At 50.0% G+C, this 18137-nt stretch overlaps 1 long non-coding RNA gene across 1 annotated transcript; it reads left to right on the top strand.

The window, feature by feature from the left end:
• The first annotated feature begins 977 nt into the window (after positions 1 to 977).
• LOC128337628 (uncharacterized) lies at positions 978 to 16656 on the top strand. The gene is made up of 3 exons (XR_008312337.1): positions 978 to 1103; positions 13626 to 13722; positions 16546 to 16656. It is a non-coding gene; the product is annotated as an uncharacterized LOC128337628 (long non-coding RNA).
• The last annotated feature ends 1481 nt before the right edge of the window (positions 16657 to 18137 follow it).

The raw sequence follows: 18137 nt of genomic DNA, 5'->3' as shown, positions 1-18137 counted from the left end.
TGACATAATCAGGCACTACTTTATGGTAAAGAGGTACCTTTTAACCTGGTGTTTCTCTTTATTTAGCAGGGGGAGAGTAACTGGCTCTATCCACCCCCAGCACAGTACCTCCAGTTATTGTTACTGGTATCTAGTTTCTTTTTAGATTGTGAGCCCTTTGGGGACAGGGATCCATCTTATTTGTTTGTTCTTTCTCTGTGTAAACCTCCCTGAGCCATTTTTGGAAGGGCGGTATAGAAATCAAATAAATAAACAAGCAAGCAAGCAAGCAGGCCCACCTTTCCTTTGGAAACTTTTTGAAATTTTATTTTCAGACAAGGTCTCTCAGGAGGGTTGGAAAACTCATCCTGGAGATACTTAGTTCTGCTTGGCATTCTGAATATTGCATTCTATTGGTTTAGGAATATTTCTTAATGATATTAGTATTCCATTCTAATTGCTCTCCCCCTTCCAAATAAAGAGAATCACCACTTTTGAAAAGTGCCTCTTTGCTCAATTAGTGTTTTGTGGGATACAAATATTTAAATAAAACAAAATATAGGACATTTTCTTGAAAAAGGAGTATGATCATAACTCCATTAAAAGTCCCTGAGTTCAGAGGATTAGCAATACAAACTCATATAGGAGAACCTCATTACTCACGGGGATTCAGTTCCTCGCCTACTGTTGTGAGTAATGGAACTGTGAGTAACAAAGTATTACAGTTCTGGAGAAAGGGGGATTAGGTTCTAGGATGGAGGGAATTTTTTTAAAGTGGCAAAATGCCCCCCCCAACAATTAAAAATGGCCCCAAAGGACCCAAAATACACTGTGGTGTGTTCCTTGGGTCCCCAGTATGCCTAGGAATGCCTTCCAAAGATTGAAATGCCCCCGAAAACTGCAAAAAAAGACGAAAGTTTAAAAAAAAATAAAAAAATGAGCCACATAATGGCTCCTCCTGCCTCCTCCAGTCCTGAGCTCTGTGAAACAAAATGGAGGCCAGAAGTTAACTCTGCTGTCACTTCCGGCTCTCTAGGAAACACTGATACATGGGTTTTAACCCCTTCATATCCGCGAGAACTGAAAAAGGGTGTCAATGAGACTCCCCACGGATACGCAGAACTGTGAGTAGTGATTCTGTGTATAATGGGGTTCTCCTATATTTCATTTTATAACCTAGTCCTCTACCTATTTCAGGTCAGCCTTCAGGTCTAATAGGCAGCTGCTGGAATTATTTATATGATATGAGTTGTGCAGTCACCTAGATACAACCCTAAAGCAGTATGTTTTCTTGCAATGAGGACAATGCTGGCACTGAGGCTTATGATATTGCCCTCATACAATAGTCAATACATGACCTCAGTGCTAGGGATGTTTCAAGAAACCTTAGGAATATTCCATCAGTTGATGTCTTCATGGCTTGATTGTTTCATTTAAAAAATCCACATCACTGGTTGCCTAACTGGTATTTTGACTTCCTTCACCACTAGAGATTACCTATTCAGCAGCCTGGCTCTAGAATCACTCAGTAAATGGCACTTCAAATCGTAAATGTGCAGAGAATTAATATTAGTAATCTAAGCTTAGGAGCAGGATGAGTAGCTTAAAACAAAACAAAACAATGCAGTGAAATATAAGTGGTTGAGCACTACCCACGTGGCTGCTGTGTATACCTAAAATGGTTGCAGGTCTGTTCCATGGTGATTTAAAATGGTACAAGTATAGTTGTGCAACACTACCTCTGTTATTTCCAATAGGGATGAGCATGAGCCTCTTGGGAAGCACCAAACTGGCTCAGAGGCCCGCAGCCAAACTGGTGCGGTGGGGCAGGGAGTGGTTCCCTTAAGAAGCAGGTAAGAGGTCTTACCTGCTCTGCTGCTGCCTTGCCACTTTTCCAGGCATGGTGCTCACTCTAGCAAAGGTTGCGGAGTCTGCGGCACTGTTCTCTGCAGCCTGCATGCTGATGCCAGAAGCACAGGCTGCAGGGAACAGCTCAGACGCTGCCTTTGACAGAGTGTCATGCCTAGAAAAATGGCGGGGCAGCAGTGGAGTAAGTAAGGACCTGCTTGCCTGCTTCTTAAGGGAACAGCTCTCCACCCCTCCCATGCCTGCAGAAGTCATTCATGCACACTTCTAATTTCCAATGGAGATTGTGTTGCGCAACTGGGCTTACACAATTTTAAGTTGCAGGGGAACAGTTGTATTCCACAGCATCTCTGGCAATGTTCTAAGCGCATACAGCAGCATGGGCGGTGCAGTGCTCAACCATCTTTGTTTCATCATTCTGTATATCAGCCACCAGTCAAAAAATATGAATTACAAAATGGAAATATTTAAAGCTAGGATTAGTTGTTCATAAATACATAATTCTAATTACATGAGAATTACTTTTCTGGAAGACCGTTCATTCTACATGATCTGCCTCAAATATGAATAAACTGTCATAAACTAATTTTTGTAACCCCCTAAGATGGGATCTATGGGGCTCTTTTTTGGTATGGCAAACATGTTTTCAACACAGTTATTTCACTCTCACTTCCTCTCTGTTTCCATTATAAGAATATATTTGTATGGGTTAGGGATGTGCATAAAACCGGTTCTCCCGGTTCGGTTCGGGTCCGAACCGGGTCCGGACCGGACCGGGGTGGTTCGGTTTTGGTTTTGCCAGACCACCCCCCCGGTCCGGTTCGGTTTCGAACCGGTTCGGATCCGAACCGAACTGGTTCGGATCACAAAAAGTGGCTGGTTTTGAAGGGGACATTGTGTTCTACCTGCCACCCAAATTTCAAGTCGATTGGACCTTCCTCTGATTTTTTACAAATTTTTTTCAAAAAATAAATTTTTGCCCATAACTCACAATGTGGAGCCCTTAGGGGCAAAAAAGCTGGGGTGGGTGGTAGCCACCCATGGGTGTCCTCCACCCCAAAAATCCCAAGGCAATTGGTGGCTCCTAGTATTATTGGTGAATTTCTGAAGAAAATTTTTTTCCCCATTGGCTAGAATGGGGGTTCGGGGCTGCCCCAGACCCACCTCTGTGGGGTGGCAGCACCCCCAAAGTGGGTCCGGGGCCATGGCAAAAATGCCCTCAGTCCCTCCCAGCAATCCCCGTAGAGATAGGAGTGATGGTTCTGTTGTTTTTCTGAGGTATTCTGAGTGTAGATTCTATGATAGCTTATGAGATTTCCAATGAGACACCATGAATCCACTCTCATTTGCTATCACAGAATCCACACTCACTCAGAACACCTCAGAAAAACAACAGAACCATCACTCCTATCTCTACGGGGATTGCTGGGAGGGACTGAGGGCATTTTTGCCATGGCCCCGGACCCACTTTGGCGGTGCTGCCACCCCACAGAGGCGGGTCTGGGGCAGCCCCGAACCCCCATTCTAGCCAATGGGAAAAAAAAATTTCTTCAGAAATTCACCAATAATACTAGGAGCAACCCAACAATTGCCACCCCATCTTTTTGGCCCCTCTCTCTGGGCGCCCTAACACGTAACACCTAGTCAGTCCATCTTAATGCCTACCTACTACCACCACTCCTATCCAAGCAAGTAAGAGGAGGACACTCAGAGAGACAACACCCACTCTCTGATCTAACAAAAAGGCCACTGCTGTGCTGCCTGCCAGCACAGCAGCAGCAGCGGAGCAGCACACTAAGCACAAGAGCAGCACACACAGAGAAGAAGCAGGAGGCGGAGCAGCAGAGCAGCAGACCTGCCGCTCTGCATGATGGGTGACGTGATGCCCAAAGGAACCACCGCCTCACTCAGTGCCTGCCACTGACTAGGCCCGACAGACAGAAGCCAGCCAACCTGCTCTGCTCTGCTCTGATGCTCCCCATGGATGATGCACACACACCCTACATCTGCATCCCAATGACCAGACCAGACCAGACCAAGTGCGCAGAGTCAGCACAGGCCAGCAGCCACCAGCCCAGCAACAACAACAGCTACTACTGCTACCACCACAACCAGTGTTGCCGCTACAATAACATTCCCAGTCCAGTCACGCGCGCCACAGCCTGAGCCTAGCACACAGCCAACAGCTGCTGCCAGCCAGTGCCTGGCAAGCCCAGCCAACATGAGGAGGAGAGAGCTAACAAGTAGACGGCGCACGCACATCACCAACCCATCACGACGGCGCAACTGCAAGGGGAGAGGGCACAATTACAGGCAGGAGGAGGAGGAGGAGGAGGAGGAGGAGGAGGCGGGCGAGGCAATCCTAGCACAGATTTGAAAGTTTAAAATCCACCAGGACATCTTCTAGAATCTAGACTTCTGTTTTTTCTACCACCAGCTGTAGTGTCTAGTTAGTCAGTGTGCTGTGCAGCTGAGCTGAGCTGAGCTGAGCTGCATGTGAGGAAGGGTGATTGTAGCTAGTTCTTTAGTTTCAGCAGACTGAGCATTGAGCATGGGCAGTGGCCTTGGGAAGCAACACAATTACACGACACTCACCTGCTGCTGCTGGTTCTAGAAGTTGCCTCTTCTCGTCTTCACCTCTTCGTGTGTGTGTGTGTGTGTGTGCAGTGAGTGCATGCCTTTTGCCTTGCTGGAAAGAAATGCTTCTCTGGTCCACCACCACATATCTGCTCAAGGACACAGAGGCCCAAGGCAGAGGTGGTGGCACCAGTGTGAGCGCATGTGTGCTGGTGGTGTTTGCCACCACAGGTGTTTTGTGTGTGTATGTGTGCGCTGCTAGCTAGGAGGGGGGAGGGAGGCAGGGAGGGAGGCTGGGAGGCAGGGGGGAGGAAAGGGGAGGGGGAGAGGGATGTAGAGGGGATTGAAGGGGGGAGGGTCCGGCTCAGAGTTGGTCAGCCACATATTTGTGCACACACGTGCTCACGTGTGTGCTTCGGTGGGAGAGACCAGACTCTCATCATCTGCCAGACCGGGGTTGGGGGCAGGTGAGGCGGTGGTGGGCTGGAAGGGAGGGAGGATGGAAGGTGGTGAAGAGGAAGGGGAGAGGATGAGAGGGGAAGGATGGAGGGAGGCATGGGGGGGAGGAAAAAAAACATGTAGACAGACACACACCACACTACACACAGAAAGCATCCACACACAGAGACAGTGCTAGGCATCCATTCACACAGACAGACAGACAGACAGACAGACACACAACAGGAAGAGACAGACTGAGCCTGCACCACACACACACACACAGACCCAATTCCCCCCCTGCACAGTTATCAATCAATATGTTGTGTTGGCAGCCAGTTCATTGCTATTCTGATGGTTTTGGGTTTTTTGCCATCAGCCAACATCAACAGTGACCACAATCAAGATGAACATAAGATGATAATAATTCATTCGTTTCATTTCAAAAAATCACCCAATCATCTTCTCCATGTAAACCAAGCCCCCCACACATGATTTCTGGTGACATTTTCAATAAAATCAATTCATTTGGCATTCATCATTTTGTTCTCCCTTTGTCACCTTTTTTTCTTTCTTTTGCATAATTTTGAGGCTTGATTTTGACATGGGGTTTTTAAAGAAAAAATTATTTACATGTTTATTTACATACAGTATTTACATATCTACACTGCATTTTTGAACGTATACCCGCCGCTGCCGCTAAGTCTAGTACTCCGTGGGCTGTGCTACTTTGGGGGTGTGTGCCGTGCCCACGCCAGGTCCCCAAATGCTGACAGGTGGATAGATAAAGGGCCTGTGCTGGTCAGCATTGGGTTTCTTTTTAGGTGGGCGTGGGCATTGTAAACATCTGGCCAGTCGCAGCACTACAACTACTACTACAACTGCATCTCTGTGTGGGCACACTACACGCTGCGACTGGCTGGCACGGCTCAGCATCTGTCACGTCAGCTCAGCTAGAGGTGGAAGGGGGGAGGGTAGGGATAAGCACAGAGTTCGAGCCAGGCAGGTGACCAACCATGGGGCAACCCACGGTAATCACTCGCCCGTCTCAAACTGCAGCTTGGGGTAGCCCAACAGGGGGAGGTTCACCTTAAGGAAGACCAGCTGCTCCACCAGACCAGGGTCCAAGCGGGAGCGAGAGGGTGTCACCACGTCCCCGGCACGTGAAAACACCCGCTCGCTCTGGACACTGGTTGGGGGGCAGGAGAGGAGGCGCACAGCCACCACCGCCAGGTCCGGCCAGACTTGGCGGCGGCTCGCCCAGAACTGTGCGCAGTCCACGCCGTCTCCCTCCACAGGCTCCTCCAAGTACTGCGCAACGCATTGCTCAGCACTGGAGGGGGGCCTGGCAGGTCGAGCCTCCCGCATACCAGGCATGGCGCCATAGCAGAACCGCTGAAACCACTGGGCGGATCTCGAGTCGGTAGCAAATGGCTGCTGCGATGGCGCCGCCTGGGATGCCGCGCTGCTGGACTGGGAAGAGGGAGGGGAAGGGGAAGCTGACGCCGGCTGGCCACCCATGCTGCTGCTGGGTGCGGGTTGGGCCGCGAGGGCTGCCCCCGCACCACTACCAACACCCTGGTCTCTGCGGGCCCTAGCGGCCTCCTCCTCCCTAACCTTCTCGACCAGGATGCCCTTCCACCTGGGCAAGTCGTCGGCACTCACGGCATTGCCCTTGAGGGCTGGGTGACAGAGACAAGCGAGGACATACTCCTCCCTGTCTCCCAGCACATCAACGAGCCGCTTGTCAACCCCAGACCTCAGCCTCCCAGCCAGAGCACGACCCTCTGGCGTGGTCAGAGAGATATGGAGTCCACCCATCAGCTTCTCGAGACCAACAGCTGTGGGCAGCGCCTGGCTCAAGGGAGTGGTGTCGCCACACAAGCCCTTCGTGGCAAGCTGGAAGGGCTCGAGTGCCGACACCGCCTCGGACATCTGCTTCCACTCTGCGTTCGAGAAGTCGCAGACATCCAAGGACTCGTCCCTCGCCAGGGCGACAAGGGCTCTCTCCTGCTCCAACAGGCGCTGGAACAGGAGGAAGGTGGAGTTCCACCGCGTCTCCACATCCGTAGGGATGAGATGGCGAGGAAGGCCAAGGTCATCCTGCTTCTGGCGAAGCAGTCTCCTGGACTTCTCGCTGCGGTGGAAGTGGGCGGCCAGCTTGCGGGACTTATCCACAAGCGTGGCCGTGGCAGCAACAGCACCTGCGATGGGGCGGGCCCCCTTCTCCTGGGACGCCCTCAGCTCCTTAAGGCCAAGGGCGTCCCTGACGGTCAGATGGAGCGTGTGTGCCATACACCGTATGTTCACACAGTCCATGACTGTCTCGACAGCGGCGGTAACGTTGGCTCCATTGTCGGTGACAATGAAGCCGCGGGAGAGGTGTGGACACCCGCCAATCCACTCCTCTATCTGGCGGTCGAGTACGGCCGCCACCTCCTCCGCGGTGTGCCTCGTGTCCATCGTCTCCACGTGCAGGACGGCCCACCTGTGCCGTAGTGCATCGGGAGCCGCGCCGGACCCGGAAGCATCGCCCGCGGAGGTCCCCTCACTCTCCGGTCCCCACCAGTGGGCAGTGAGGGCCAGGAAAGAAGCGTGCATCCCACTGACACTGGTCCAGAGGTCAGTCGTGAAATGCACGCTTGTCCCGGCCGGAGCTGCACGCAGCTCGGCCGACACGAGCTCCCTGCACCGGCGGTACAGGGAGGGGACCACGTTCCGGCTGAACGTCGTCCTTGAGGGGATGACGTATTCGGGAGCCAGGTATTGGAGAATACGGCGGAAGCCGTTGTTCTCGACCACCTGAAACGGCTGGTCATCGGTGGAAATCATCTCCCCTATGAGGCGGGTGAGGTGATGATGGTCCACGCGAACAATACGCTGGCTGCCCGAGGACTGCGTCCACCGCTGGACGGGCAGTGTAGCCTGCCTGCTGGCTGGCACACTGCCGCTGCCCGCCCTAGTGGCAGATGCACAAGGCGCACTAGCGCTGCCAGCCTGTCCCCTGAGACCTGGGTGGTGACGCTCTAGGTGTCTCCACATAGGCGTCGTACCCAGGTGCACAGGGTCCCTTCCACGGCTGACAAGCATCCTGCAGTGGACACAGCGGGCGTGGAATGGGGCATCTTGAGGGACCTCAAAATGCACCCATGCACCACTGCCCTTGGCCTCCTGCGCCCTGGGCGCCGTCCTAGGCCGTTTCTCGCAGGGTGGCTGCAGTCCTAGGGGGGGGGGCGGCCGCCGCTGCCTGCCCACTGCTGCCACCCAACCCGCCCCTTCCGCCCTCCACAGCGGAGGAAGGGCCCGGCTCAACTGGCATCGGAGAGGCAGGCCTCTCCTCCACCACCTCGCCAGACCGCTCCCCACCAGAGTGTCGGGCTTCACGAGGGGGGGCCCCACTGAGCGGCGAAAGGATAGGGGGAAGGGGCCCCAGAGGGAGGGAGAACCTGGCTGCATCGCTGCCAGCCGCACGGTCCTCACCGCCCTCTACCTGCTCTTCCAACTCCACAGTCTCCTCCACCTCAACAACTGGCGGTAGCTCAGCAGCACCTGGTGCCGCCGGCGAGGAGGGACCCGCCACAGCCCTAACGGTGCCTCTGCCTCTGCCGCGATTGGCGGCAGCAGGCGTGGGGAACTGAATCCTGCGCACCAAAGATGGGGCTGGAGCAAAGAATTCTCCAATGGGGAGAACTGGGGTGTCCTCAGGCTCCCCGCGTCCTCTCCCTCCCCGTGCCGCAGGCGCACCCCGCACCTGGCCTCTCCCACCTCTGCCTGCCAGCCTTGAGCGAGCCCTGCCCGCCACACGGCGCTCAGACATGCTGCTAGGTCAGAAGGAGGGAGACTTTAGGAGGAAGGCCAGACAGGGTCAAAAAAATAATTTGGAGGGGCTTAGGGGCCAAAAAAAAGGCAGCTGATTTGGAGGCGGCGGGGGGGAAGTTTGTTTTCAAAAAAGGAAGCCAATTGGGGGGAAAGGAAGACTTTTTGATATGGGGGGGGAAGCCAATCGAAATGAGGGGGAGGGTGTCCTTTTTGAATTTGGGAGTCAACCACCAAGCCAATTGGGGAGATGGGTCTGGGAGGGGTTTTTTTTAGAAAAATAGGGGGTTAAAGGGTGGAACCCCGGTGTGGGAGGGTGGCACGGGCAGTTGGGTGGAGTAGTTGTGGTGTGGGTGGCAAGTTTTTAGCTTTTTTTGGGGGGGAGAGTGGATGGGGGGAGGGCACAGCACCTACCGGGGGTGGGGGAGGGATGCAGTCAACGCTTGGGAACCTGCAGATCAAAGGAGGAAACCCTTATTTAGTGAACTGGAACACAAAGTGTGGGTTCTGGGGGGTGGTTCTCAAGTAATGCTCCTGTGGGGGGAGCATCAAACTCAATGCAGCCTATTTAGTGACTCTAAATTGCACACAACCAAAACCAGAACCCAGTCACACCAACACAGAGGTTGAACCCACCCACTCTGTGACTCTGCCTGCCCAATGCCATGGCAAGCAAGCAGCAGCAAACACTTGATGGCAGCCTCATGGATTGAACATCATGATCATCATCATACGTGTGTATTGGCCCAGCATGTAGTGGCAGCATCAGAGCCCAGCCAGGACCCCACTCAGACTGCCCCAGAGGCAAGGAAGCACTCTGGCATGGCATGGGCCCAGCATGTAGTGGCAGCATCGCATCAGAACCCTGGACCCCACTCAGACTGCCCCAGAGGCAAGGAAGCACTCTGGAAGGCACCTGTTCAAAAACCACCTGCAAGACGCATGCAATGCAACGCAACACACAGCAGCAATTTCTTTACTGGGCATGGGCATGAAGACACAAGTTTTACAACAGTACATCTCCTCTCCAAGGTTCCCTCCCTCCTCCCCACACCCAAATGCATTTCAGAATAGGGGTGTCCCTATTTAAAACCGCCAGCTAGGGAGAGAAAGGGGCAACAAAAGGTGCACAATCGCACACGCACTAACCCCTCTTCTTCCGGTCCTTCTCCTGCCACTCACTGCTGGTCACGGATTCGCCGCCGCCAGCCAGCCACCCTGGGCTGAGACACAGCAGGGCGGCCGCACGAGGCACACAGGCAACCGGGGTAGTTCAACAACGATGGAGGGGCAGAAGTGAGGAGACAACACTATTTGTGTCGCTCAACTCACCCCCAAGCAGAGACAAAATCAACCAAAAACTATAAAAAGAAAAAAAAAACCGATGGCAGCCGCCAGGTGGGTAGGCTACTGTGTGCGGCTGCAGCTGTGGGAGAGGAGGTGGAAAGTGAAGGGGAGCAGAGAGAGAAAAGACTAAGAGAGAGAGAAAAGAGAGGGGGGGCAGGGACAAAGAGAAAGAGAGGAGAGAGAGAGAAAAGAAAGAGAGCGAGAGGAGAAAGAGAGATGATAGAGAGAAAGAGGAGAGAGGAGAAGCGCAGCGCAGCAGGGAGGGGGGATTCAGGTGTGGGGGGAGGACACAGCAGTAGCAGCGGTCCAAAGAGGTGGGGGGAGCAGAGAGGGTGTGTGTGGTTGGGGGCTAGTGTGTGGCAGGGGGCCTGGGGTAAGTGGAGAGAGTCGGGGGCAAGGAGGAAAAGAGGTGGGGTGGGGGGAGCAGAGAGGGTGTGTGTGGTTGGGGCTAGTGTGTGGCAGGGGGCCTGGGGTAAGTGGAGAGAGTCGGGGGCAAGGAGAAAAAGAGGTGGGGTGGGGGGAGCAGAGAGGGTGTGTGTGGTTGGGGCTAGTGTGTGGCAGGGGGCCTGGGGTAAGTGGAGAGAGTCGGGGGCAAGGAGGAAAAGAGGTGGGGTGGGGGGAGCAGAGAGGCTGTGTGTGGTTGGGGGCTAGTGTGTGGCAGGGGGCCTGGGGTAAGTGGAGAGAGTCGGGGGCAAGGAGAAAAAGAGGTGGGGTGGGGGGAGCAGAGAGGGTGTGTGTGGTTGGGGGCTAGTGTGTGGCAGGGGGCCTGGGGTAAGTGGAGAGAGTCGGGGGCAAGGAGGAAAAGAGGTGGGGTGGGGGGAGCAGAGAGGCTGTGTGTGGTTGGGGGCTAGTGTGTGGCAGGGGGCCTGGGGTAAGTGGAGAGAGTCGGGGGCAAGGAGGAAAAGAGGTGGGGTGGGGGGAGCAGAGAGGCTGTGTGTGGTTGGGGGCTAGTGTGTGGCAGGGGGCCTGGGGTAAGTGGAGAGAGTCGGGGGCAAGGAGAAAAAGAGGTGGGGTGGGGGGAGCAGAGAGGGTGTGTGTGGTTGGGGCTAGTGTGTGGCAGGGGGCCTGGGGTAAGTGGAGAGAGTCAGGGGCAAGGAGGAAAAGAGGTGGGGTGGGGGGAGCAGAGAGGCTGTGTGTGGTTGGGGGCTAGTGTGTGGCAGGGGGCCTGGGGTAAGTGGAGAGAGTCGGGGGCAAGGAGAAAAAGAGGTGGGGTGGGGGGAGCAGAGAGGGTGTGTGTGGTTGGGGCTAGTGTGTGGCAGGGGGCCTGGGGTAAGTGGAGAGAGTCAGGGGCAAGGAGGAAAAGAGGTGGGGTGGGGGGAGCAGAGAGGGTGTGTGTGGTTGGGGGCTAGTGTGTGGCAGGGGGCCTGGGGTGAGTGGAGAGAGTCAGGGGCAAGGAGAAAAAGAGGTGGGGTGGGGGGAGCAGAGAGGGTGTGTGTGGTTGGGGGCTAGTGTGTGGCAGAGGGGTGTTGGGGGGAAGGGGAGGGGGCAACAACAAACAGCAAAGGAGAAACTGGAACAACTCGGGCAGCAGCAGCGATTAGGCTGGATGGGGTGGTTGGGGGAGGAGCTGGGCCTGGGCTAGGGTAGGGTCTGGGAGGAGGGAGGGTGGGGGGGCAGGCAGGGGGGGGAGGAGGAGGAGGAGGGTAGCAAAATATATAAAGCAATATATATCAAGAGAACACAAGCCAGAAGTTTAAAAAAAAAATTAAAAGAAAGACTATAACCAGCAGAAAAAACTTGGGGGTGGGGGTGTGGGGAGGGGGAACCAAACACAGACTCTGAGGGGGGCCACTAAGTGAACAGAGACAATGAAACCACAATTGCTGCAAATTAATAATAGCAAATGAATAAGTGGAACCAAGCAAAGAAAACTGGACTCGGTTTGGCAGCAGCAAACTTGGGAGAAGGCTGGATGGGGTGGGGTTGGGGTGGGGTGTGGTTGGACTTGGAGGGGCAAGTTTGGAGCAGGGAACCAAAACTGATTATATGGGACAACAAGAAACAACAACAGAATCCTCTGGGGGTGGGGGGGAGGGATTCAGGGAACCAACTCGCAGGGCAGCAGCAGTCAGCAGAAACAAACAAAATGGTACAATTTAAGCAAAACCAGCAAGCAATATATAACTGAAACCAATGGAATGCAATGTGAAAATCAAAAAGTTGGACAACAACAAGGCAGGACAAAGAGCAATAATTAATGGAAGAAGATTTAAAGCAATGAGGATGCAGTGGGTGGGAGTGGGGGAGGGGGAGGGTAGGCCCAAAGGATGAGAAGGGAAAGGGGGGGGAGGGGGGGGAGAAAAGCAGACAGACAAGGAACAGGGAAAATTGGGGGAAATTAAGAAGAAAGTAAAGTGAAGTAACACACAGTATACAGGCAAGAGAAGAGACAGACAGAGAGAGGAGACACACAGAGAGTCACAAAGGGCTGGTGGACAAAGGATTAGACAGAGCACACACAGAGAGACACAGGACACAGTCAGGACTCACAGAGACACCAGAGCAGCCAGCAAAGGGCAAGCAGGTCTCAGAGATGATCCCACAACTGCAGCCAAGAGAAGTTTCCAGAGAAGAGGCTTGGGTTTATATAGGTTTGAAATTCCCTCCTTTGGGAGCCCCCACCTTTGCACTCCCCCCACGGCCAACAGGGTGCCAGCTCTCAACAGTGCAACAGCCAAGCAGCCTACCAGACCAAAGGACTCATTCTGGCCAATCAAGGATCAATAGCGCAGCCAATACAATGCCTGGAAATAGCATCACAAAATGGATGCAAGGAGGAGCAAAAGTTTCGGGAAGGAGACACAAAATGGAGGACACACTTGGAACTTTAAAGAGACACTCCAGAGACTCAATTTCGTTCCCGAACCGGTTCGGGAAACCCGAGCCGGTTCGGTACCGAACCGGCTCGAATTCGGTCCGGCTCGGTCCCCGGGAGGGCCCGATTCGGTCCGGGATCGAGCCGCCGGATCCGGACCGGTTCGGACGAACCGGTCCGGATCCGAACCGAACCGCACATCCCTAGTATGGGTAATGAACAAAAAATGAAAGATATTATATTGGGGCAATTAACAGTCAGTAGTGCCATGCCCTATTTTCCAGCTTAAAACATCCTCAACAGTATCCAGTGTTACCTGCCTAAGTACATCGATTGTTAAGCTTTCAACATACCATAGAGATCAGTTAATCAATGAACAGTTGTTCAAAAATGAGCAGCAGTCTGCAATATGGTATAAAATGCTCCTATTATTTTTGCTGCCATAAACACTAGTGGGAGCAAAATTCAAGAAATTAATGTTGTAGCACCTTGAAATAGATTTTTAGGTTCACATTCATGTTTGCATGTTTAAAAGCTGCCAGCTGAATATCCCACATGAGATTATTTTCGTTTATACACACATCCTAAATTTGCAAAAGATGTGTGTAGTTGCATAAGGAATTAGATTTAAGGACACACTATCAAAGGCATCATAATTAAATACATGAGTGATATTGTGTGCACTATGATTGCTCTAGTTCTCTTAATCCCAGCTTTATCTCACTGAACTCATTTGAGTTCTGTATTCTTTTTTCATTAAACATGCTGACTTTTCCTTCCCACACAGAGTGCTCTTTTATTCCATGCACTATGTAACAAAAGACAAGCAGAGAAGAATAATGCCAAAGCTGAAAATTGTGCATTAAAATAGCCTTTCATAAAAGGTAAATACAGATTTTTTTTTTACTCTATTTATGCTGTCGTATGTCAGAAAGAGTCAACAACACTCTGCATAGTTCTCCTACTGTGCTTCCCTGCTTAAAACATGTTGATGATCGAACTTGGAGGACTTGTTTTGTCCTTCAGAACATCCATTATAGCACAAACAAGGCTCCTCCTTTTTTTTGTATTGCCAATCAACAACAAAATGCCCTAGCACAATGTAATTAAACTATTTTAAAGGGCTCTTTTTCTCTTCTCAGAAAACAGGGACTTCCAAGTTTAAGACTCCACATCAGATGTTATTCACTATACTAATACTATAAACAAAAAAAAAGTCTTGCAAAATACATTTTCCCGATGATTTGTACCTTTATTCAAAGTCATCCTTTTATTAATGACCAATTTTTCCCTATCATTGAAACATAATGTAATTATAGATGGTTTGAAAAAAATTGACATATCTTATGTTTATATCTGAACATATTAATTAAATGCAATGTATGTATTTATAATATGCAGTGCACCTCTATTCTTCAGGATAATCCCTTTAATCCTGTTTGAATAGCAAGATGGAAAAAGTTAATCCCAGTAACATCTTTATAAACAAATGTTTAAATAAACCAATTTCAGTCTTTGTTCTCCATAGCACCTGTTCTGAAAGGTCTCTGAAAATATCCTAGCCTTCCATTAGCAATAAATAATAGGGTACTTAAGGACAGCATACAAAGTAGGTTCATGTATATTTTGAGTCATACTGGCAGATACTTGTACCAAGTTTCGCCCCCTCCAGAATATATTGTTTAACATGACAGTGTCTGAAATGGGAATCTATGTTGCAATACTTATGGCTCCTAAAATAATCATAATGTAAGAGAATCATTTAAAGCTGCCGAGGAATAGTATAACTTTAGATAGTGGGAATGCAGCTTTTTATTGAACTCTGTATTGTATAGAAATGTAGTTATGGGCCTGGAAGCCCTAGGGTTGCTTTTAACTTTGCCTGACATTTGCCCATATACTTTTAACATAAGAGATCGAAACTGAATCCACACAGTTTTGGATTTGCATGATTGCACTATGACTATGGTTTGTACATATGGCAAGACACAAGGAACTGGAAAAGAGGCAATTGTTTTTCCCCTGCTGTGAGCAATGGAATTGAACATGCCTCACATTGTTTTCATGCTGAGTTTTCTCCACCTTCCTGAAAAATATAAGTGCAAACCAAGCTTATTAAATTCCTTTGGGCAGCAAGAAAAACATCAACACACATGCACATGCATAGAGTGTCCTCAAAATCTGACAGGTGAGTTTGGCCTACATTCAGCAAAGAATTCTGCTACGCTGTCTGCTGGGTACAAATGAGATAGGAATGGTAATACGTTCTGGTTCAGAGAAAAGAACTATAGTAAAATATAGCATAATTTTTAAAAGCTATTAACCTAGGCCATTTACCAAGAGGAGCTGGAGCCCAAGTAGGGCCCAGATTGCCTTCCAAGCTCCCATCTGGCTTGCTTCTGTGGGAAGAAATCGTGGCCATGGTAGTGTCTGGCAAAGCAGAGGCTACTGTGGAGCCTGGTGGCTGGAGCCTGAGATCTGAGCCTGCCCACGACCAAGTTACACTCATCAGAGCATGGGCATTGCATATGAGGTAGGAGGAACATCAGCCTGAGGCACTACCACTGACTTTCATATCAGTCTACACTCTGAGATTAGCCTAAGCAGCTGCTGGCTTTGCTGTGGCACTGCTGGGATGGAGGCTGAGGAAATAGACCGGCAGTCATGTGGGTGAGTTCATACAGTGCCAATAGTCAAGATCCCTAGCCACATTGTTCACATATTAGTCATATTGCTCACATAGGGCTCCTAGTTTGTTCTCCCTGGTTAAATGATTGCAGTGGGCTTGGCAATGAAAGTTCCAGCAGAGCCTGACAGCCTAGGTGCTTCAGGAAGTGGCAGTGGAGCAGAGGCGTATCTAGGGAAAATAGCGCCAAGGGCAAGCACTGAAATTGTGCCCCCTCTCCAAACATCTGACACCCATCTTTCAGATAACTTTACCATAATATCAGCTGAAAAGTAAAAGTCAAGCTCGTTAATCTTTTAATCTTTCAAAAACTATTTAGCAGTGGATGTAGCCAGACCAAAAAATGCTTGAAAACTACAAATTTCAGTATGCTGGGGCTCATGAAATACCCAAATACTATGTGGAGGTATACTTGGAAAACTAAACAGAAGTGCCTGTCTAATTCTCTACTATGCTTTGTAGCATCACTATTACATAAGTTTTAAAAATAAATGGAGAATTTGACTTTTCCCAGATACTAGCATCTTGCAGAGGCCATTTGAGTATGCGTGGTGGCCATTAAATTTTTATTTTATTTTAAAAAATGACGCCCCTCTTCAAGTGGCACCCGGGGCATGTGCCCTGCCTGCCCTACCCTAGATACGCCCCTGCAGTGGAGCTCCACAGGTTTCTTAGTAATGGGAGAGGAGTAGCCTCAGCTAGTGGAAGTGAAGGCCACCCTGTTTATGTGTGAGAAAGAAAATGGGTGTGTTTGTGTCCTCTGTGACTATCTCTTGTGCTTTTTGTTACCCCTCTGTTTTTGCCTTCTGTCCACGGTTCTTTTACCCTCTGACTGTCTGTGTCTTGTGTCTGTAAAGTGGAGAGGGAGCTCCGCTTTTAGGAAACATTTTCTGGTAAAAGAACACTTGGGTAAATAGTGTCTCAGCATTGGACTGATATATCAGAACTAACAGGGGCATCCCTGACCTGCTGGGCCCTTCCTTAGGCTGACCCACCATACCCTGCTTTTGTCTCCCCCAAGGACCAGAATTTTTGAAATCAGAAGTTCCCAACCCTGGAAGCAAGCCACAGGCTAAGAGAGATAGAAGCTGAATGGGCGTAAAGTTTGATGGCATGTGGTATTGGATTTTCCTTGCCTCCCAGCACATTGCTATATTATGCTGCCTGTGACCTTTCCAGTGAGTTGTAAGCAATGCATATCTGAGTTTAATTTATTAATTTGTTTGTTTGTTTATTTAACATCTCTGTATACTGCCCAAAATGCATGTCTCTGGGCAGTTTACTACAACAACAACAACAAATTGGAAGGCCTGTCCAAATGAAGAGAACAGAAAGGAACACAAAATATGGCAAAGGAAATGCAAGGTGACAATAAGGTAGGCAAAAAGAGAGTTTGAGGAACATTTAGCTAAAAGGGAACAACAAAAACTTCTTTAAATACATCAGAAGCAGGAAACCTGCCAGGGAGGCGGTTGGACCCTTAGACAATGAGGGAGTGAATGGGATTATTAAGGAGGATATGGAGGTTTCAGAGAAGCTAAATGAGTTCTTTGCATCCATCTTCACAGCAGAGGCTCCTGCCTGTGGCTTCCAGCGGCATCTGGTGGGCCACTGTGCAAAACAGGATGCTGGACTAGATGGGCCTTGGGCCTGATCCAGCAGGGCTGTTCTTATGTTCTTAGCAACAACAACAACAACACCACCACAAGTAAAAAGGTTAAAACATTGCAACAATTTAAAACTTTAAAAAAATGTTAAAACTATTAAATATCATCAAACTATTAAAACAGTAAATCTAATTAAAAGCCTGGATGAACAAATGACTCTTGACTGCCTTTTTAAAAGTTGTCAGAGATGGGGAGGCTCTTATTTCAGCAGCGAGCATATTCCAGAATCTCAGGGCAGCCACAGAGAAGGCCCATCCCTGTGTAGCCACCAAATGAACAGGTGGCAACTATGGATGAATTTCAGTGGTTGGTGGGGCTCATGGTGAAGATGTTCCCTTAAATACCAAAGCCATGGGGCAACAATGGAGAAGGCCAGTCCACGAGTAGCCATCGGACGGTCCGGTTGCAACTGCAGATGAACCTCTCCAGATGATCTCAATGGGCGGTGGGACTCATAGAGATGAAGATGTTCTCTTAAATACCCAGGGCCCAAGCTCTTTAGGACTTTGTAGGTTATAACCAAGATCTTGTATTTTGCCCTGAAACTTAGCGGCAACCAGTATAGATAAACGGTGTAATAAAACTATCTTTTATCACTCTTTAAAGATAGGAGTGATATGGTCACTCCGATATGATGTAGAGACCAACCTGGCTGTTGTTAGAGAAGACTAGAGTGTGTAGCCCTGCTCACAGGTCCAATATTTTAAAATTTTAATGTGTTTTTAACATGTTTTATCTATAATTTTTATCTTTTTATGAATTTTAAATGTGTTATATTGTATGTTTTAATTTTGTAAACCGCCTAGAGATTTTTATACTAGGCAGTATATAAATTCAATAAATAAATAAATAAATAAATAAATAAGAACTGCCAGTCCTATCAACAGGAAAATATTCCAGAAAACCAACTGCATTCCCATGCCCTAGGGACAAATCATTCCAATAG

This window comes from Hemicordylus capensis, chromosome 1 (assembly GCF_027244095.1).
Source record: "Hemicordylus capensis ecotype Gifberg chromosome 1, rHemCap1.1.pri, whole genome shotgun sequence".
In the NCBI taxonomy this organism is placed as follows: Eukaryota; Metazoa; Chordata; class Lepidosauria; order Squamata; family Cordylidae; genus Hemicordylus; species Hemicordylus capensis.
The sequence above is the reverse complement of the archived record's forward strand: the minus strand, read 5'-3'. Positions and strand labels throughout refer to the sequence as shown.